Below are 22877 nucleotides of genomic sequence, written 5' to 3'. Positions count from 1 at the left end.
TTGTGGAATTAGTAAAAGTTTGAGAGCCTTTGAGTACAATGAGCCAAGTATTTAGACCTCAGGAGAGAAAAGAGGGGCTCTTGTTTTTCCAGAGGAACAGGAAATACTAATAGCACTTGCTCAGCCTGCCTCTGAGGGACATCCTTGAGCTCTGGAAAGGCAGGGACAGTGTCTGCCCACCACGCTACCCCCCATGTCTAACTTAGACACTGCCAGTAGTAAGTGCTCAACACATATCTGCAGAATTAATGGGTGAGATAAGAGCTTTGAGCACCAGAACACTGCTCTTCTGTTCAGATGGTTTTCTTGCCTTTAGTTCCCCCTGCCCAGGGCAGGATGGGGGTGCTTAGCAAGTGGAGCCACACTTGGAGACACATCTACAGGAGGTACCAGTCCTAATAAAGAAAAATAACTACTCATATCCTCAGAAACTAACTGCTAAAACCAGATGAAAGTACAACACTCAACTCAGAAACTCCTTCATAAGGCCCATTCCCAAAGCATGGAAGCAATTTTAATTTGTTTATATGTTGGAGGTAAATCAGATCTGTCAGACTCCATTTCACCTACTGATTCTTGAACTGAAATCATCACTGCCGATGTAACGACAATTAAGTCAACTCGGTGTTTGAGCATTGTGGAGGCAGGTGAAGGATAACTAGTTAGACTGGATTAACCCTTAGAAAATAAAAGTTCTGCCTTGGCCAGGTGGCTCAGTTGGTCGGGTATGATCCTGTGAACCAACAGGTTGCTGGTTCAGTTCTCTGACTGGGCATATACCCAGGGAACTGCTCAATCCCTGGTAGAGGGTGTGCAGGGGGCAGCTGATTAATGTGTCACTCTCCCATCGATGCTTTTCTTCCTCTCCCTTCCTTTCTCTCTAAAAATCAATAAAAAAATCTTTTTTTAAAGTTCCACTCTTTTTTTTAAAATATATTTTTATTGATTTCAGAGAGGAAGGAAGAGGGACAGAGAGCTAGAAACATCAATGAAAGAGAATCATTGATTGGCTGCCTCCTGCATGCCCCCCTACTGGTGAATTGAGTCCGCAATCCCAGCATGGGCCCTTGATAGGAATTGAGCCCGGGACCCTTCAGTTCACAGCCTGAGGCTCTATCCTATGAGCCAAACCAACTAGGGCAAAAGTTCCACTCTTGATATGTGTTTCCAGATACAAAAGAAAAGGAAAACTTGTTGAAATGTAATTCAGTCCTTTTTCCATAGGAAAAACATCCCCATGATTTTACATGCTAGAACATATTTCTAAATTTTAATAAGGGCTTACAAGTATAGCTATTGCCTTTTCCAAAATCCCCTCTCTGCAACAGATCACTCTGTTCTCTTATTCTTTCCATTCCTGCTTTGGCTTCTCTGCATCTTTCTCCTTTTCTCTCCTTTCTCCATCCCCAAGTTAATTCCTTCCTCAGTTCTTGTTCTCATGTTGCTTGCTCCCTCAGCATCCCTTCTCGTCTTGTAAACTTTCTTATAGCATGGAGCAAAGAGTCATTCACATGTTAGTCAATAACGTTTTGAAAATCATGAGCTAATTATAAGATCTTTATAAATAAACTAGAGGCCCCATGCAGGAAGGTCGTCCGGACGGTCGTTCTGCTGTTTGGTCATCCGGTCTCATTACCATATTACACTTTTATTCTTATAGACTAGAGGCCCAGTGCACGAAATTCATGCATGGCAGGGGGGTCTTCTCAGCCCAGCCTGCACCCTCTGCAATACGGAACCCCTCGGGGGATGTCTGACTGCCAATTTAGGCCCAATCCCCAGAATCGGGCCTAAACCGGCAGTCAGGCATCCCTCTCACAATCCAGGACCACTGGCTCCTAACTGCTCACCTGCCTGCCTGCCTGATCACCCCTAACTGCCCCCGTGCTGGCCTGGACACCCCAAACTGCCCCCCCCCACCCCGCTGGCCTAGTCACCACCAACAGCCCCCCCCCCCCCCCCCGCCAGCCTGGTCACCCCTAACTGCCTCCCCCGCCAGCCTGGTCACTTCATACTGCCCCCCGTTCTGGCCTGGTCGCCCCCAACTGCCCTCCCCTGCCGGCCTGGTCACCCCACGCAGCCTGCTGCTCAGTCTTTGGTCAGCTCTCACTAACCCCCTGTTGGCCTGGTTGCCCCACGCAGCCTGTTCGGTCGTCCGTTCGGTTGTTTCAGTTGCGATGGTCGCTTAGGCTTTTATATATATAGATTAGTAATTATTTTTAAGCTTCCAAGCTTAATCACACACAAAAATATTCCTGTTCACTTGAGAATGTCTTTGAAGAAGCCATAAAAATTGGCTTGATCAAATCTCATTCCTTGAGTACATGACCTTTGAATGTTCAATATTTATATCTGGGGGAAAAGGGGTGACCCCCAGGGAAAGACACACCCTGAGAGCCCTAACCTAAACCTTCTGTAAACTACCTGGCTTGACTGATCTCTCCTCTCCCCACCCATTAATATCGTATTGTTAGGCTTACTTCAATAAGTAAATATAAGCCAGTACATTCATGGCTCATCATTCCAAAATGATTGTTAAGGAGAGTCAGGATTTGTGGTCCCATCCCAAACATCTGAGGATAATGCCAGGAAAGAAAGTGTGTGTGTTCCCAGGGCCTGTCACTTGGTGCTTCTGCCGTAGGCACACCCTCCATGTGGTGAATCTAAGGTGCAGGCAGTGCTAGGGTTCTGAACCTCCACTTCTCTATATCAGAGCTGCACGTCCAGGCCAGTCTTGACTGCACATCCTCCACTCCATTGTTCCTGCAGGTACATGATGCTTGTCAGGCTAGGAAACCTCATTTGAGTTTGGATGACACAGTCACTGCCCTGAGGCATCTCAAGTAAAAAAGTTTCCTCATTTGCATCCTAATTTATTTTATAAATATTTATAAATAATTTTATATTCATTTAATGATGTTATTAAGTTAGTAGCATGTTGCTGAACATTTGAGATCCAAACGTTTAACATATATTCTAAAATAAACTTCAGTTGTTTAGAATCCTCATAGAATAAACTCATTTAATTTTCCCCTATATTATCCTTTTCAACCCCTTCCTTCCTTCCCTTCCTTTCTTCTCTCTCCCGCCATCTTTCCTTCCCTCCTGTCCTTCTTTCCTCTTTCTTCATTTGTTGCTTTTTAAAATATATATATTTTTTATTGATTTCAGAGAGGAAGGGAGTGGGAGAGAGAGATAGAAACATCAGTGATGAGAGAGAATCCTTAAACAGCTGCCTCCTGCACACTCCCCACCGGGGATCCAGCCCAGAAGCCTGGCATGTACCCTGATTAGAATCAAACCACATCCTCCTAGTTCATAGGTTGACACTCAACCACTGAGCCACAATGGCCGGCTGTTTGTTGCTTTTGATAGATGTCTTTCTAGAAAATATATCTAAAAGGAGATTTTAAAAACTGGCTAAGGACTTTTTTTATCATATGCATATTTTGACTTTCAATTTTTAATCATGTGCATATATACATTTTCCCAATTAAAAAAAAAAAGTTAATCAGCCCTAGCCGGTTTGGCTCAGTGGATAGAGCGTTGGCCTGCGGACTCAAGGGTCCCAGGTTCGATTCCGGTCAAGGGCATGTACCTTGGTTGTGGGCACATCCCCAGTGGGGGGTGTACAGGAGGCAGCTGATTGATGTTTCTCTCTCATCGATGTTTCTAACTCTCTCTCCCTCTCCATTCCTCTCTGTAAAAAATCAATAAAGTATATATTTTTAAAAAGTTAATCAAAACAGTGTTCTTCATGCTTTCTGTTTTCGTGTTTTTAAAAGAGTATTTTATTCCCTCCCCAATTCCAATGTCAGCCTATTTCCTCCTCCTGGAACAGCTTCCAAAGGGAAATGGGGAAGAAGGGAAGGGAGACAGTTGACAGAAGCTAAATGCCTGTGTGCTCAGAGCAGGGATATAGGGGAATGTATGAGCCTACAGGATCAAATAAGGTTTTGGCTTTTTTCCTTTTTCTTTTAAACTCAAGATGTAAACATCTTCTCACATCATTAAATATTCTACAGCATCATTTTTAATGGTTGTAAAAGTCCTAAGTTAATTTTCTATCTTGTACTGTAATTTATTTAATTAATTGTCTATGTTAAACATTTGGGTAATATCTTATTTGTCAATATTACAAATAGTGTTGCCATAAACTTTCTTGTAGCTTAATCTTTGTGAATAGCCATTCTTATTTACTTTAAATATCTCTTTTCAAATGAGAATAAGTATAATTTTCAAAGGAAAATAAATCAGAGTATACAAATCCTAGAGATTTTGACATATATTGCTCCTTATATAACTTAAATTTAACTTGAAGAAATTTCCACCTCTGCTTATTAACAAGTTTTATTTCCCATTTATGAATTTTTTGTTGGTATCTTAATATTTGCAACAATTTAGAACATTTTACATAGATATCAAATATATAGACAAGGACGTCATTGTCTAATATGGTTTTTTAAAAATAATAATCATTTTCTGGCTTGATATTTGCATTTTAATGTTAGTTATTTATATATTTTTTGAAACACAAAGGTTTTTAGATTAGAAGTAATCAAATATATCAATATTTTCCTTTTTGAGGAAAAAGCTTTTCCATACAGAACTTTGATAATATTCTATAAAATAATTTTAAAGGTAAAATTTACATATTTAAAATATTTACAGAACAATGCACAAATTTCAAGTGCATCATTCAGTAAGTTGTGACAAATGCATAAACCTAAGACTTAGAAATTCAAAGGGTGAAAATTTTTTTGAGTTGATGGTTGTACATATATAAAAATACACTAAAAACCAGTGAATTGTAAACTTTAAAAGGATGAATTGTATGGAATATGAATTATATCTAAATAAAGTTGTGAAATATATTTATAGAGAAATTATCATCCCAGAAAGTTCCTGAGTGTCAATAGATACTTACTTCCACTCTCCCCCAGAGGCAATCAGGATTTTTAGTGGTTTTTTTTTTTTTTTTCACAATAGATTTGTTTTGCCTCTTTTAGAACTTTATATAATGGAATTATATGGAATCATACAAAATGAACTCTTTTGTAAACTTTTTCTTTCTCTCAACATAACGTTTTAAAATTCATCTGTGTTGGTGTGTTTCAGGAGTTTCTTTTTGTTGTTAAAAGTAATATTTCATTAAGTATCTATATTACAGTTTGTTTCTCCATTCCTCTATTGATGGACACCTGGGATCTTTCCAGTTTGGGTCATTATAAACATTCTTATACATGACCTTTTGTGGACATATGCTTTCATTTCTCTTGGGAAAATACCTAGGGTTGGAATTGCTGGGTCATAGAATAGATGTATGCTCAGATTTATAAGAAATTGCCAGACTTTATTCCAAAGTGGTTGTACCATTATACTCCAACAAAAATGCATCAGCGTTTCAGTTGCACAATATCTTCGCCAACATTTGCTATTGTAAGTCTTATGTGATTTTAGCCATTCTGTTAAGGGTGCAGTGGTAGTGCATTGTAGCTTTAATTTTCATTTCCTTGATGACTAAAGTTATTTAAATTTTTTCATGTGCCTCTATTTTTTTGTTTTATTTTAATAGTTTTGTATTTTATCTCTAATTGCATTTATCAATCTAAAGTAATTTTGATTATTTGAAGTAAATCTCCAAATTTATATTTTTCCAAATACTCAATTCACCTAGCATAGTTTATTAATAATAATTTTATTCCTACTGATTTATGATGCTTCCTTTATCATAGACTAAGTGGTTTCAAAATGTCTATTGTGTGCAATTCATTTGTACATTTGTTCTTTGTCAGCTGCACACTATTTTATAGATATTTGCTTTTAAAAATTGTTTAATATCTGGCAGGGCCATGGTCTCATCATTCCTTTTCAGGTTCAACATTTTCTTTGCTGTTCTTGCCTAATTATTCTTTCAGTAAACATTAGAATTATGTCTGAAAAGAATCTCATTGGGATTTTTATTGAAAGTATATTGAGCATTCAAATTGATTTGAAAAACACTGACATCTTTGCCATAGAATTTAATATTCAAATTTTCTTGTACATTTCTCAGTTACATTTTGTGATTTTAATTATATGGATCCTTCACATTCTCATTAAAGCTATTCCAAAACATTTAATAGGGGTTCTCAATGTCATCATTGCTAATTTTGCTATTATAATTTGATTTTTTTACTGTATTTTCTAACTTGATAGTATTTCTATATAGAACAGTATTGACTTTTGTGTCTCTTTTATGTAATTAGAAGTTTTCTTGAACTGCCATATTAATTTCAAGTGAATTATTCTTTTGCATTTCGAGGAGTTTAGTTATATGACATACAAATAATTTAAAATCTGTTCTCTCCCTTCTAATATTTATGTACCTTATTTTTATATGCATCCTATTTAATTGATCAGAACTTCCAGATCTAAATGAAATAAAAATGGCAATAAACTACATCCCTGTCTTGTTCCTGATTTTAACAATATTGCTTTAATATTCCATTCTTAAGGATAGTTTGGACTGTTTGAAATAAATACTTTTTGTTAAGAAGGAGTTTTAAATTTGTAATAATTTTTTGGTAATGACTAGCTGTTGAATTTTTATGTCTTCTCTACATCTATTAAGAATCATTTGGATTTTCTTTTTTAGCCAGTGGATGTGATATATTGTATAATTAGATTTTTCAAATATTAAAACACAGAACTTTTCATTCTAGATTAAACACTATTGGGATTATTTTCCTGATACTCTGTTATCTGTGTTTGACTTTTCTTCTTTATGTTCATATTTTAGGTAGTTTATTATTATTTTTATGTTTCAGGTTTTGACACCCAAATTATCTCTATAAAGTATATTAGATAAACTTTCCATATTTTTCATGTTTTGATGTAATTATTGAGACATAGTAACTTCTTTCTCCTTAAGAGTTGAAAGATTTTTCCCTATTATGTTTTTAGGCCTTGACAATTATCTTTCTAAAAGGAGTTCTTTCTTTTATCTCTCTACTTTCTTTAGCTGTGATTAGTGTGTTAAGGTTTTATAATTCTAAGTTTGGTAATGCATATATTTCTAGAAGACTACCTATTTCATCCAGGTTTTCAAGTTTATAAGTTATAATATTGCAAGTACTGTCTTATATTTAAAATTTCTCCTTATTATCCATAGGGATTTTTCTTCTTTACTTTCTCTGAAATTCTATTTCATTAAATTTTAAAAGAAGCTCTTGAATTAGTTTTATAAATTTTCCTATATTCTAATTCATTTAGTTTCATTTTTGCTTTTATTCTTCTTTCTCTTGATTCCCTAGGGATTTTATTGTTCTTGTTTTTATAAATCCTTGAGTTGAATACTTTCATATTTCCTTTCCATGAAAATAATGAAAACATGAAGACTAATTTCATAAAAATACACTTTGATAATATTTCATAATTTTTATTCTTATTTAATTATCTCCTAACTGCTTGTGCTTATACTTTAATTTTTCACATTTTTAAACAGTTTATTTACTCATATAATAACTGAATTTCCTTTGAAAGCTAGAAAATAAAAATCATTTCTCTTCTTATTTTATTGTTTTTCCAAACGGTAAACATTGATCTTTCCCTAACTCTCATAAATATCATTAAATATAATCTATGCACACAGCAAAACACTGAATAATAATGTACAAAACTCCAGGAAAACTATTATTTGAACATTTTTAAGGTGGCAGAAAAATCACAATTTTGGTATATATCATATAAACAGTTTTCTTGTTTCTTATTGATAAAAGTGGTTTTCAGAGTGATATATTATAATGATTACAATCCAAAAGTAATTCCCAAAATAGATAATATCAACTTTAAGAGAACTTCTGAGCTAAGATACTTGAAGGATAAATTAAGAATATTATTTCTCCTGAAACTGGTTTGGCTCAGTGGATAGAGCGTCGGTCTGCGGACTGAAAGGTCCCAGGTTCGATTCCAGTCAAGGGCATGTACATTGGTTGCAGGCACATCCCCGGTGGGGCGTGTGCAGGAGGCAGCTGCTCGATGTATCTCTCTCATCGATGTTTCTAGCTCTCTATCCCTCTCCCTTTCTCTCTGTGAAAAATCAATAAAATATATTTTTTTAAAAAAAGAATATTATTTCTTTGACCTGAATTTTTGAATTTGATATTTTTTCCAAGTGTCATTTCTTTTTTGTGTTTGTTTTAAAGGTAACATATCACACATTCAGAATACAATTTAAGAATTATAAATACAAAAATGGGCAAAGTTAAGGTATATTAGTTAGAAAGAATAAAGGTATGTAGCACATTTAGAGTCACATATGACTTAAGGCCTTAGTGACTTATTGTGATTTCAGTATTCACAAGAGTATATTTCCCTAATGCTTACCTACCTGACTAAGCAGGCAGACACAGCAAAAGTGTCTCAACATGTAAGGAATAAAGACAAATGATTTAATCTATATATTATCAGTCAATTAATATAGTTGGACTCGTAAAATAATCTGATCACATTTCACATAGCAATGAAAAAGAATAGAAATTAAAGGTCTCCTTTATAACTGAAGCATCTCCTGATATGTAGAGCCCTTAAGAAGCCCATGTATACTTTATTTTGTAGATGCTATCCAGACAACAACCTGTCTCAAAACCAACCATCGCATAATGCATTTTGTAAAATACCTTTCTAAAAATACATTGCATTTCATGATGTTTATTACTACAAATGGGGGGGAATTTCTAGGCTGAACATTTAAACCAAACATAAATGAGGCTATTCATCAGCAGCCTGTAGTGCAATTTGATGATAGGAAATTTCACATACACTTATTAAATAGTATCCTATGTTTATTATTTCAATCATGTCAAATTAAGACAAAAACACTTTTTTCAACAAAGTTACCAGAAAAGACACTGAGCTGGAGTCAGGAGAGCCGATTTCTAGGTTCAGCTCTGACTCTACCTACCTAAACTTTCAGTAAGACATGGGGAAAGTTCTCTTAGGCCTCGTAAAGCCCTCTGATGCCTCAACTATAAACAAAAGGGGTGAAGTAGATGAATTCTAAGGAGTATTCCCTTAAAACAGAATTTTGCTAAATTTTTGAGAACTTACATTTTTAAAAAATAATAGCTAGGAAATATCAAGCTTAATACTTATCACCAATAATGTTGATTATGGAGAAAGCTTTAAGCCAAGGAATTACTAACTTTGCATATATACTTTAATTTTAATTTTATTTTTGTTTAGTTCTTATATTTTATGTTGCTTTAATTTCTAGTAATAGTTTTGTCGCCTTGTGATAAAAAAATTAAACTTGTATAATTTCTGCTTCTTAAAATATCTCTTATTTTTAGTTATATGCATTGCAAATACCAATTAAATATATCCTTCTTATTTGATTGTATATTTGTATCTTACATAAGAAATCTTTCCCTACTGGTGATAAATGTATTTTTCCACATTTTATTTTAAAAGTTGCAAACTTGTGTTTTTCACATTTATGTCTTTAATCTTTAAGGCTGGTGACAATAAGAATCTAATTTCTCTTCTCCCATAGGGATAAGCAGTTGTCCTAGTCCACCATTTCCCCCCTTGCTTTATGATGCTATCTTAATTGTAAATGGAGTTTTCTCACATATAGAGATTATTTCTAAGCTTTTGTTCTTTTTCATTCATCTATATGTCTATCCCCTGAGCCAATACCATCACAGTCTTTTCAATTCTAAAATATTTAAAAAGACAGGTCTCACTATCGATTCTTCTTCAAAACTGTCTTGACTATTCTTGTCCCTGTCACATGAATTTCAGAATTAGCTTATTAAGAATTATACACACATTGGAGATTTTTAAAATTAAAATTGTATTAAGTCTATAGGTAAGCATAGAATAATTGACATTTTATGTTATTGAGTACTCTAATAAAAGATTATGATAATTCTATCTACTGATTTAGGTTTTTCTTTATATTGTTCAATAATATTTTCGTAGTTTTCTTCATAGAGGTCCTACACAAATTTATCCCTAGCTGCCACACAATTTCTGTTAGCTATTGTGAATAGAATTCCTTTTTTCTATTATATTTTCTAATTAGTTAATACTGTTAGAAATGCTATTGACTTTTGTAGCTAGCATCCTTGCTAAACACTTTTTAACTCTAAGAGTTTCTCTAAATTTTTTAAAATTCCTTGTGTTGACAATCACATTTTTTGCAGAGTAGTTTTCTTTCTCCTTCCAACTTCTCTCTCTCTCTCTTTCTTTTCTATTGCATTAGTTAAGACCTTCAATACAATGCTGATAGAGGTTTGTAATTCCTGACTTTAATGGAAATGTATAATATTTGCTTGTAGAATTTTGATATATGGCTTTTGTCAAGTAGAGAAAGTTGCTTTCTATACCTAGTTTGCAAAGATATTTTTTGAAAAGTATAAATGAATGCTGCATTCTATCAAATGTATTTTCTGCATTTATCAAGATGATACTAAAAACAGTTTAAAAAGAAAAAAGCTTTCTCTCTTTTAACCTGTTGACTTTAATAGGTTTTATAATCTTGAATTATACTTTCATTCTTGATATTAAATCCCATTTGGTCACAATATTTTCTTTAAGATTTTGTATCTACATGAAAAGTAAGATTGTTATAATTTTCTTGACTTGTACTGTCCTTGTCTGGCTTTAGAATCTCAAAAAATAAGTTGGGTAATCTTCCTTTTTCTCCCCATTCTCTGAAACAGTTTTGTGTTTGTTTGTTTTTAGATAGCGTTTATCTATTTTTTGAAGATCTGGTAAAACTATTTGGGCCTGATATTTCTAGAGGTGGGAGACCTTTGGATTAACAACTTAATTTTTCTAATGGCTAAGGCTTTGTTCTGGTTTCATCTGAATAAATTTCCAGAATTTTATTTTTCTTAAAAAATATCAGTTTCTTCTAAGTTTCTGTTTATTGGCATGAAGTTGTTAATAGTTTTTTAAAATATATTTTTACATCTTTATTTTATCTATTTCTAAACACTTTTTATTCCTATTTTCTGTTTGTGGATTTTTTGTTGTTGTTGTTTTTCCTCTTTCCTTAATCACTTCTGTTCAGGGTTTGTCTGTTTCAAAAAACCACCTTTTGGTTTTATTCCTTTCCCCTAAATAAAATTTCTTTAATTTTTCTCCTATATTTATTTTTTTCCTAATTTCCAGTTTAGGTTTCTCTGTGTTTTTTAAAAATATATTTTTATTGATTTCAGAGAGGATAGAAACATCTATGATGAGAGAGAATTATTGATTGGCTGCCTCCTGCACACCCCCCATAATGGGGATGGAGCCTGCAATCAGGCATGTGCCTCCCCCCCCCCCCCCCACGGCCCCTGACAGGAAACAAACCAGGAACTTCAGTCCACAGGCCATGCTCTATCCACTGAGCCAAACCAGCTGGGTTCTCTATTGTTTTTTTCTTAGTTTGTTAAAGTCAATCATTTTATTTATTCATTGCCCTGTTTTTGTTCGATTTTTCATTTTGTTTTTATAGAATACATTTTTAAGGTACTAAGTATTCATTATTCTCTTGACCACAACAAGGACCCCAGCACTTTCTAGATATTTATTGAACTTTGCTCCCCATCCTGTTTTTGTTCCATATTTGTAGTTTTACCCTTTTAATTATAGAAAATAGTTATTTTTACAATCAACAGTTAATTATATTTATTACTAGTGACCCGGTGCACGAAATTCAGCACATTAAAAGGGAATTAATTAGAGGAAATATTTTAATATTGCTATTTGCCCTTTATAATAGAAGTGTCAGAGATGAAAGAAAATTAGTAAAATGTATATGAAAATCTTCCTCCTGTCAGAGTCTGGGGTCCGCCATGGGAACCAGAGTCAAGTCCCCACCCACCCACGTGTGCCTCGAAATGGCGCGAGACCCAGACCGGGCCGGCCTCACCCCCATTGGGCCAGATCCAGACCCGGCCGGCCCACCCCCGTCAAAACCCACCAGGTGGAGGGTGCGGACTCAGGTCGCCAGGCCTAGTGCCGGGGTGGGGGGGCGCGGCCTGAGGTCTCCTGTCAAGCCCCACAAGGCGGAGGGCACAGCCTCAGGTTCCCCGGCCCAGCGCCGGGGCGGGGTGCACGGCCTGAAGTCCCCCAGCCTGGGCTGGGGCAGGGGGCACACCTTGAGATCCCTGTCAAGCCCGCTGGGCAGGGGGCACAGCCTCAGATCCCATGGCCTGATGCCAGGGTGTGGGGCATGGCCTCAGATCCCCTGGCCCGGTGCCAGGACAGGGGGCACGGCCTGAGGTCCCCCGGCCTGGCACTGGGGCAGGGGGTGCAGCCTGAGGTCCCCCGTCAATCCTTGCCAGGCACGGGGCACAGCCTGATGTTCCCCATCAAGCCCTGCCGGGCAGGGGGCACAGTCTAAGGTCCCCCATCAAGCCCTGCCGGGCAGGGGGCACAGCCTAAGGTCCCCCATCAAGCTCCGCCAGGTAGGGGACGCAGCCTGAGGTCCCCTGTCAAGCCCCACCAGGCAGGGGGCGCAGCCTCAGGTCTCCTGCCCCAGCCCAGCGCCACACAGCCTCAGGTCCCTGCTGATTGCTCATTAAGGCTCGTTAGGGGAACTCAGCCTCCTCTGCGGGCACAGCCATCTTGTTATGGCGTGGTGGTCAATTTGCATATCCCCTAATTTGCAAGATAGGATATTTTTAGTAGTTCTTTAAGTGACAGTCACTTTGCAAGATAGGATATTTTTAGTAGTTCTTTAAGTGACAGTCTGTGATTGTTAAACTCTCTTGGTCTTTGTATGTCTGAAATGTCTCTCTTATGGTATAGAATTCTAGACTGGCAATTATTTTCCTTTTGCGCTTTGAACATATTACCCTTATTGCCTTCTAGAATCTATTGTCATGAGAAGGCTGCTATTAAACTAACTTTCATTCCTTTGTAGGTAATCCATCTTTTACCTGTTAACTTTTATCTCCTTATCCTTCATGTTCTGCAGTTTTGCTGCCATGTGTCTAGATATAGAGTTATTCTTATTTCAATGTTGGGTCCTCAAGTGTAACTTTTAGTTTAAAGTCTTCAATTCTGAAAAATTCTCTTTATTATTTGACTGTCATTCCCTCCTTTCTCCTTTCAGAATTCCTATTAGATGGCAGTTGGTATCTCTCAATCAAACCTCCATGTTTCTTAATACTTTCTCTTCTCTGCCAGGACTCTGGGTGTGTTCCTCAGCACCCCTTTCCACCTCACTACTGCGCTCTTCAGCTTTATTAAGTCTAGAAATTTTATCATCCAGGAAATTTTGTTTCAATCATTATATTATTCAATTCTGAGATTTTTAGTTGGATATATTTATATGTGTGTGTGTGTGGTATTATTTTTGCCTAGTTTGTTTTATAATCCTACTAGAGGCCTGGTGCATGAATTCGTGCACTGGTGGGGTTCAGCCGTCCCGTTCCAATGGGGCTGATTGGGGGCGGGCTGGCCAGGGCGAGGGGCCATGGGTGGTTTGCCAGCCGGCCCTGCCCCGATCGGGGTGGGGTGCCCGCTCGGGGGTGGGGCCAACCAGGGCGAGGGGCCATGGGCGTTCTGATCGTTCTTCCATTCAGTTGATTTGCATATTACTCTTTTATTATATAGGGGGATATAATAAAACCCTAATATGCAAATCGACCAACGGAGGAATGATGAGCCACTATGACGTGCAGTGACCATCAGGGGACAGACGCTCAATGCAGGAGCTGCCCCCTGATGGTCAGTGCATTCCCACAGGGGGAGTACTGCTCAGCCAGAAGCTGGGCTCACAGCTGGCAAACGCAGCGGCTGGCGAGCGCAGCAGCAGTGGCAGGAGCCTCTCGCGCCTCCATGGCAGTGCTAAGAACCCCTCAGGGTCCGGCAGGCGGACATTCCCCCCCATCCCCCCGAGGGGTCCCAGATCACTCGGGTCAATATACAGTTGTGATCTGTTATTTCCAGGGCCATTCCTCCCCACCCCTTGGCGCAAGCTGGGCTGAGACCCTCCCCACTCCAGTGTACTAATGTCATGCACCAGGCCTCTAGTTTCTAATAATTTCTGTTATCCATCTCTTTTGACACCTGAAATGTTCTAAAGTCTTAGTTAGGCTAGGCTATAACATTAGTTTCAATGTGGAGTAAAATCCTATCCTGATTATTGACTTTCTTGGCTGTCTTTCTTAGCATTAGATTTCTTCATTTATTTTGAAATTTGGGTTTTCATTTCAGATGCAAGTCATGTTTGTTTTGTTTTTGTTTTCTTTCTCTCTCTTCCTCATTCTGGGCTCACCCTGCCCATTCTCCCAGGATTACATCCAACCCTCTTCTTGCTCCTCAGCCCTGAACCAGAGTTTCTGGTGGCATTTCACTATTACTGCTGCATGGTGATGATAGGGGACACAGCAGATGTGATCACTGACCCATTCCCAATTATCAGGCTCTGTCTGCATCCTCCTGTGTCTCTAGGCCTCAAATTCTAGCAACTGGAGCCCAGGCAGCTCTCTGAGTGGTTTTCTAGCCACTTTTTGAAGCTTTAAAACTCAATTCTATGTACCTCCCCCACCGTAAAATCATAAGCTCCATAAAGAGAGGAACTGTATATGTTTTGGTACCACTGTATACTCAGTGCATAAAATAGTGTCAACACATAGTAAGCTGAAAACATGAATGAAAGCTAGGAAGTCACAAACTTAAGTTGCAAACTATACCTTTGAAGTTGAACCCGGAGCTTCATTTACTCCCAGTCTTCCTGGAGAGTGGTCTACCTACTACAGAAGATAAGTTGTACCTATAGAAGAGAAGAAATTCTGGTATAAGAGCTCAAATACATTGGTTTCAGAATGGCTCTGCCTCTTTGCCTACCTAAGTCACCTAATCATGCTAACCCCAGAATTCCTCTTCTATAAAATGAGCATCCTGTGGTTGGATAGCAATGCTCTTTTCTGATAGAGCCTGGGTTCCAGAGTGAGAATAACAGCAGATCCGCAGCCAATGGTGGTGGTTATGTAGTGTGAATGAGAACCAAATGCATTGCTTTAAGGCACAGAGACTTTTAGAATTGTTTGTTACCACAGCATAACCTAGGCTACCTAATGGATGCAGTTACTTACCTATATCGCTCCACTCCACAGATTTTGAGCTCTGTTGGGGGAAGAATCCTCTTTATCTTTATCTTTACTTTTTTTTTTTTTACTCCCCCCCCCCACACAATATCCAGTTAAGTATGTAAATATGATCATTGTTCTTTACTCTATTTTAACTATTAAGGACAAATATATTAAAAGTTAATAATGATTCCATATCTGTGGTATTCCAATTTTCTGAGAATATTGTGACATTGCCTAGAATTCTCAGAAATATAACAACACGGACTTTGAATAGTATCACCATGCCCTTTCTGGAGATGGGAAAACAAAACTTTTGACCTGAACATAATTTAATTTTTGCAGGATAACATGAAACATTATTATATGCCTCAGCAACTCAGTGATGGCAGCAACTCAAGGTGGGGGTCTGCTGCCCCAATGGAAATGGCTGTACTATTCTTTGAGCTCTGGGTTCCATGTTTTCAGTGGGGCTTCTGCTCTTGTTCACATTGCTTTCTGCTTTTGGTGTGCGTGCCTCTAGTGGAAAGCCCAGCCACCGCCCCAGTGCTCCCTTAGAAAACTGGAAAACCAAGAACTCAGACTAATGACTAGAAAAATTTACTTTGAGTAGACATCTACGGAAAGCTCAGCAGTGCCCGAAGTAAAGTACATAAGCCCCGTGGCTTCTCTGATAGGTATCCTAGGAGTTCTGTTTTGTTGTTATCACTTGTTTCTGCCAATGGAAACATGCTTTATTGAATTTAAAATACAAGATATATTTGTGGTTCCTCAGATATTTGTCCTGTGTACATATTATATGTTTTGGTATAATTATTAATAATTTGAAAAGGCATGAGCAAAATATGGCCTATCCTTTGAAAATGCAAAGCATAAAACAATGACTCAGCACCCTGAGGAATACTTAATATATACATGTGAAATAACTTATATGTGCATACAATAGAAACCTGGTGCCGTTTTGGTATTTGAAGTTGCTACAAACCTGGTCTCTAGCTAAGGGATATAGTTACATATTCTTAAGGAAATACAGTTTGACTATTTTCAAGAGTATAGACATTAGAATTCAGCTAGTAGGATGTTAGAGTCCTCTTAATGAATCTAAAATAAGCAATTTATAAAAAGCACATTGGTTTCTGAATAAGAGAGAGTTTCTAAATGTGTGAGAGGAGCTGGAAAATAATGTTCTCATAGGTCAGTGAAACACCTCTTCCCCCCACCTGTAGGGCTTCCAGATTTAGCAAATAAAAATACACAATGCCCAAGAAATGGGAATTTGAGATGAAAACAAATAATTTTTTATTATAAGCTTATCCCAGATATTGCACAGACTATGCTTATACTAAAAATTATTTGTTTTTTCATCTGACATTTAAAACTACCTGGACATCCTGTACTTCATCTGGCAGCCCTGCCCAGCTCACTTTTTTTTATCCTCATTTTGTACCAACCTCTGGAAGGAAGCTGGCCAGCCTCTGCCCCAAACCCTATACATTCTATGTTAGTGAGCTTGCATCCATGCATTTTCCCTTCTACATTGTGAGACACAGAAGACCAGGTTCACCGGCCAAGGGCTCTCAAACCCATCGCACCCGGGAGAAGCAGCGCTGCCTTCGGAACTTCTCCAAGGGGAGGGTGTGTGGGCTCTCCCCCATAATGCCGTATTTTAGTCACAGTCATTAACGCTGGAGAAAAGGCACGCTGGTCATGAGATTCTCCCTTTGCCATGTCCTAAGAGAGGCAGTAAAAAAAGTGTCTGAAAGAAGGCATGGAGGAAAGATCTGTCTCGGGAGCGGAGGACTCTGGTGCCTCCTTCTGAAACATGCCCCACGTTCTTCTAGCAGTCAACACTCCTGACATCTCTCCCTGCACAGAGAGGAGCAGCCTTTTTTTTTTTTTTTAACCTACAAAAGAGAGTGAGAGCTTTCAGGCAGGTAGTTCAAGCTTTACCATGAGATCCAAACTTAGGAGAAATGGGAGGAAACACCAACTTAACAGAGAGCTCGTGGTATAAACACATTGATTTCTTTACTCCTCATTCCCAACTGCTGTCCTATGTCTCCACTTTACAAACCAGGAAACAGAGGCTCAGAGAAGTTGAGCCCCTTGCTTAGAGACACATAGCTCCTGCCCAGAATAACCCTGGAGAAAGCACCAAAGAACTCAATTTGGTGAGAGTTTCTAATGTCCACTGCAAAGCCGTTGTCCCCTCTTCTCATGGCACTGCTCTCTGCACACAAGAAGTGCATCGGTGTACAGGAAAATAAACGCATGAGCTGCTGCACTGACGACATGCTCCAATCACCTTAGAATTTTGTGAGAAGGAAAAAAAATAATCAACAATTATTGGTGTTAAGCCTTAAAAAGTGGCTTTTTGTTCACGTCAGTGCTACAGCCTTAGGACTCCCAGAGATAGTTGATAAAGAGCTAATTCCCAATGTCAGTGAGGTGTCCCGGAGAAAGCACAATGAGGGACTTCTTCTGATGGCCCTCCAGGAGCCCTCTGGGTGCAGGAGCACCATCTAGAACTTTCTGATTCTGACCAATTACCATTTTCACTGACTGACATAAGACTTGCTATTTTTTTTTTTTATTAAGGTGGGGCAGGTGAGTTGGGGGAAAGAGAGGAAAAGGAGATATATTTGGAAAAAAGATGACCATTGGAAGTTAAAAACATTGAAAGTTAAAAATTGAGCAAAGTGATGTATTTAAAATATTGTGTTTGATAGGGCCTTATAATAATACTAGAGGCCCGTTGCATGAAGAGGTTTGTGCAATAGGCCTTCCTTCCCTTGGCTTCCAGCACCGGTTTTCCTCCGGCACCCAGGACCCAGGCCTTTGCTCCGGCCAGAGTCTGCCATGTTCGTCTTGGCTGCAGACTCTGGAGTCTGCAGTCTTGTCTTCGCTGGGGCACTCCGCTCCTGTAGATCCCTTCACGCTCCCCACCCCCTCATAGCAAGTGTCCTGCCCCGCCTGGCCACTCCACGCCTGGAGCAGCTGGGCGGCTGCCATCTTTGGCCTTCTAATTTGCATACTCACTCTGATTGGCTGTGGGCGTGGCGGAGGTACGGTCAATTTACATGTTTGTCTATTATTAGGTAAAATAATGCTCAAATTACACATAATTGGTGTTCAGTAAGTTTGGGGGATGAGTACGTTAATAAAGAATATTCGTACCTATGAGTTTTAAATACTCTTTAAAGCTAGCCTGAGAACAAAAATATTTGTTTATTATATTGTTTCTATAGGAAAATATGTTTTGCATTCCACACAACTAACTTGCAATGGACTTTTTTGGAAGTTGGGGTTGCTGCAATGGAGGTGAGTTACATGACACAGACCACAACCTCTAGCCTGTGCCTCTTATGCCAACCCACATGTTTAGAAGCCCACAGGCTGGGCGCAGGGAAGTAGTCACTAGCCAAGGAACAAAGTATTGCACAGAAATACCCCAGAATGTGAACTCACAACAGAGGGCAGAAAATGGTAAATAAAATTCAGACTTTCTGTCTTAAAGTTAGGAGCACCTTCAGTGAAAACGGAGCATTGACCAGTCATTCATTCTCTTACTCTAAAATACATGAACATTTCCATTCTGTCTCTCCATGAGCCTGTTGAAATAACACCAAAGGAATTTTTTTTAAAAGCATATAAATTTACTAGAGGCTCAGTGCATGAAATTCGTGCACTCAGGTGGGGTTCTCTGAGCCCAGCCTGCGTCCTCTCCCAGTCTGGGATCCCTCGAGGGATGTCCGACTGCCAGGGAGGCAGGAGAGGCTCCTGTCACCACTGCTGCGCTCGCCAGTTGTGAGCCTGGCTTCTGGCTGAGCAGTGCTTCCCCTGTGGGAGTGCAATGACCACCAGGAGGCAACTCCTGCATTGAGCATCTGCCCCCTGGTGTTCGGTGCACATCAAAGTGACTGGCTGTTCGGCCGTTTGGTCGATTTGCATATTAGCCTTTTATTATATAGGATAAGGACACAAAGGATAGGAAGATAATAACAGCAGACAAGACAGAATTGTGAAGATGGAAGTGGGGGTGGGATGGGGGAAATGTAATTAATTTAGCAGAGCAGAAGGAGTCCAAGTGAGGTGCCTTCTATGGGACATGGGAAACCCTCTATAGACCCCTTGCAAGCCTCAGCATCTGAGGCCACCAGTAACTGTGGGTGGTGATGGTGAAGGATGCCACTGAAATCTGGGAGACTACTCATAAATCTGAATCAAGAGGGGTGAGCCTTAAGTCCTTAAGTAGCTTTTCTTACTTCCTGTAGCCAGGTAACTCCCCTACTACCTAGAAGCTTTTAAGGAGAAACTGAAACTAGAAAGGCTCAGGATGTGAAGATTCCAGGCAGGGTGTGGACTTGAACGGCAACGAGGGGGATTAAGTGAGACTGCACAGTCTGAACTAAGGGATGCTAGGCACACTTCCCACTCTGCTCACAGACAGCCCCCAATCAGGTGTTACAACCAGCCCCGGCCAGAACAGACTTAGGGTTACTAACATTGGGTCTTCGAATGAGGAATCACATTTCATCACCCAACAGCAGCATCACCACCAGGTGACAAGGCTCACCCCACACAGAGAGCCCCAATCCTGTTTTTAGTGCCTCACCCTCAGCTATTAGATTGGGTCGGCAGTGCTTATCTTGGTGGTGGGATAAAAGGGACAGTCACTCTCCTTTTAAGTTTAATTTTAATTTGTGTCAAAGCAACGCATGTACAAAACCTAAAAAGCCCAACAATACCACAAGGATCCATACTGAAAAACAAGTCTCCCAACCCATGCACTGCACCGCTGATTTCCACTCCCTGAAGGCAATTACTTTCCATTCTTTCAGCTATTTCTTCTTTGTATTTACAAATAAGGTGCTTATACTGCTAATTTCCTGATTTTTCCATTTTGGACATTATTGACTTTTAACTTTGGATGTTTTGGATTCAGCTTTTTCCTCCATCACCTGCATCATCCCTTCAAATGTTCAAAATGATATCACTTGATTGCTTCAGATCTGGGCAATAACTTTCTATTAAAAAATAAACTTAATACATGGATATGATATCTTTTCCATGACTAGGTAGACATATTTCTATTTTTTAAAGTATTGTCCCAACTAAAACATAGCATAGTTCTGAGCACAAGAGAGAATCCATGTGACTGGTTTTGCGAGGTATGTTCTCCTTTAAGCAGAGAGGTGGTGACTTTGACTTGGCAGAGAAGGAAATATGATCCAACAGGCCTCTGGGCAGCACAGTCATCCAGATTTACATAGTCAATAATGCAAACCTGGTCTATCAGTCTTCCACTCTTGAATCCACCACTCATAAAGCAAGGAAGACTCGACTGTGGTGACAGAGTTGATTGCAGATGTTTTCATTCTTGATGTAAAGTCAAGGCGCAAATAGCAGATAACGGGAGGCAGAGCAGAGAGTGGAAAGATGAGAACCGTGCTAATATCCTCATCTAATACAGTGGGAAGTCAAAAGGTACTGTGTAGATGGAAGAAGAAATGGAGGGTTAAGTATATCATATACTTGCACATAGGGAACCAGTAGAAGAACCAAATTATAAATCAGAAAGCTGGGGGCAGGGAATTAGGAAGTTATTCTTCATATTTATTGGAGGTGAGTCAATAGACAGTGTCTTATTGTCTAATTGTTTTTAAAAACAAGAAACTTTAAAAAAAACATTCTGAATAATTTTTGAAGTACTTTTTCAAAAAGTCAGTGGAAAGTAGTGGTCTCTGGCAGGTGGCAAGGGTGTGGTGTGAGCACTGTTGGGTTCTCTATGTACACTCCCATACTATGGAATTCTTTAAAATCTTGTACATGTAATACTTCAATTTTAAAACTATACAGGAAGGTAAGAAATGCATTAAAAAAAAGCACACATTTTTTAAAAAGTTGAATTCAATGAGAAGACAGGTGCCATAACTATAGATGTTCATTTTGCAATGGCAATCTCTATTATTATTCCTTCAAAAACTGCACATCTTGAGGCACTTCTTTTTTTAATATATTTTTATTTACTTCAGAGAGGAAGGGAGAGGAAGAGAAAGATAGAAACATCAATGATGGGAGGGAATCATTGATTGGCTGCCTCCTGCACGTTGGACCAAGCCCGCAACCCAGGCATGTGCCATTGACCAGAATCGAACCTAGGACCCTTGGGTCCACAGGCCGATGCTCTCTCCACTGAGCCAAACCAGCTAGGGTGTGAGGCACTTCTTTAAATGGTAATATAAGCTTAATGGGTCTCTTGTAGAGAGACTTACAGAGTTATCATGGGATATGGGCAGCATTAAGAACAGGATAATGTATTTTCATTGCTCTCACTGTTGGCTACAAGGTAAGTGCACCAACCACTTAGATAATAAGGAGAGACTGCACAGAAATAAGAATTGTTTCTTTATGATGGACCTGGTTTATTGTACCAAGCTCTATTTATTGTCTGGAATTTCTTTTTTACATAAAAGTCTCTTTTACTTGCCCTGGTCCCACCCACATCACAAATCTAAGTTTAAAAAAAGATTAGAGATTCAAGGTGTAACAAGTAACTTTGGACCCCATAGCCAGGTGTCCTAGGTTGTGCAGTAGATAGCACATTCCCTTTTCATTCCTACTCTTGGTCAAATTTTTTATTCAAAGGGAAAGGAGCAATGTCCATCTTTGCAAAGGAAGTTGCCTTTAGTAGGCTCTCAATTTGTGGAAAGAATGAAGTCCACAGCAAGACATATAGGAGCATCCACAATCTGATCTCAGCTAGCTTTTTCAGCCTCTTTTCCCCTTCTGTGTCCCTGCACCAGGGACATGTGGCTACTGTCTGTTTCTGGAGGGAAACAGACTCCTTTGTGCTCCCATGCCTTTGTATATTCTGATTCCTCTAGCTGGAATGCCTTTCCCCACCCTTTTAAGGAGATATCTTCAAGACTTATCTGCTTTACAAGAGCCTCCCCAGGCTCCAGAGGCAGGGAGGACCCCTCCAAGACTTCCCAGCAGCAGTACCATCCAGTTGCTCAATAGAGGTTCCTTAACTACTAGTATACTCAATAATTTCCCCTAGGTCTCTATTGCAAAGAAAACTCTTAAGTGATATCATACCTTATGTTTATAGGAGAAATACAATCCAGAAGCTCATCAAGCTGACTGAGAAAGGCATTATGTGTTCCAGCAAGGGCAAAGGTCAGGAAATCACTGTACCCAAGGGATGCAGTTTTAGAAAAGTAAGCACCCTTTAGACACTGATGGCCTATGCATGAGTCATGGAGAATGCAGATGCTCTCCACAGCCCTGCTCCCTGTCCATTGCAGGAGTCTTTCCAATCAGCTGGGCTGTTATGTTTGTACACAGATGTGCACTGTATTCATTTACCCTTGACAGTCAGGCATTTTGTCGTTGTTTAAACACTTTTTAATTATGGAAAATTTCAAAAATCCTCACATACCCATAACCCAGCTTTAACAATTATCAATATTTTGTCAATCTTATTTCATCTATTCTTCCACACAACTTTTTATGGGGGAGGGAGGATGAGGGAAGAAGTATTTTAAAGCAAATCACAGGCATCTCAAGCTATATCATTAACAGATAAGTATTTCTTAAAAATTGTGCTGAAGTATACTTAAAATTGACCATATTACTAATTTTTAAATGTACAGTTCAGTGGCATGAAGTACATTCACACTGATGTGCAACCATCACCACCATTCATACATCTATAGAATATTATCGTCATTTAAATCTGAAACTCTGTACCCATTAACAACAACTCCCATTCTCCCTTCACCACAGTCCTGTTAA

At 39.0% G+C, this 22877-nt stretch overlaps 1 protein-coding gene and 1 long non-coding RNA gene across 4 annotated transcripts in view; one reads left to right on the top strand and one right to left on the bottom strand.

Moving 5' to 3' along the window:
- The window catches only part of ATF3 (activating transcription factor 3), a 55948-nt gene that overhangs the window by 2548 nt on the left and 30523 nt on the right, over positions 1–22877 (top strand). The gene's annotated exons all lie outside the window — the stretch shown is intronic.
- The window catches only part of LOC114233114 (uncharacterized), an 84740-nt gene that overhangs the window by 46404 nt on the left and 15459 nt on the right, over positions 1–22877 (bottom strand). For all 3 annotated transcript variants that reach the window (XR_003619260.2, XR_008555085.1, XR_008555084.1), the window contains one exon: positions 14682–14761. This is a non-coding gene — a long non-coding RNA (uncharacterized LOC114233114). The remainder of the gene's footprint in view (positions 1–14681; positions 14762–22877) is intronic.

Source organism: Eptesicus fuscus, chromosome 22 (genome assembly GCF_027574615.1).
Source record: "Eptesicus fuscus isolate TK198812 chromosome 22, DD_ASM_mEF_20220401, whole genome shotgun sequence".
Lineage (NCBI taxonomy): Eukaryota > Metazoa > Chordata > Mammalia > Chiroptera > Vespertilionidae > Eptesicus > Eptesicus fuscus.
The sequence above is the reverse complement of the archived record's forward strand: the minus strand, read 5'-3'. Positions and strand labels throughout refer to the sequence as shown.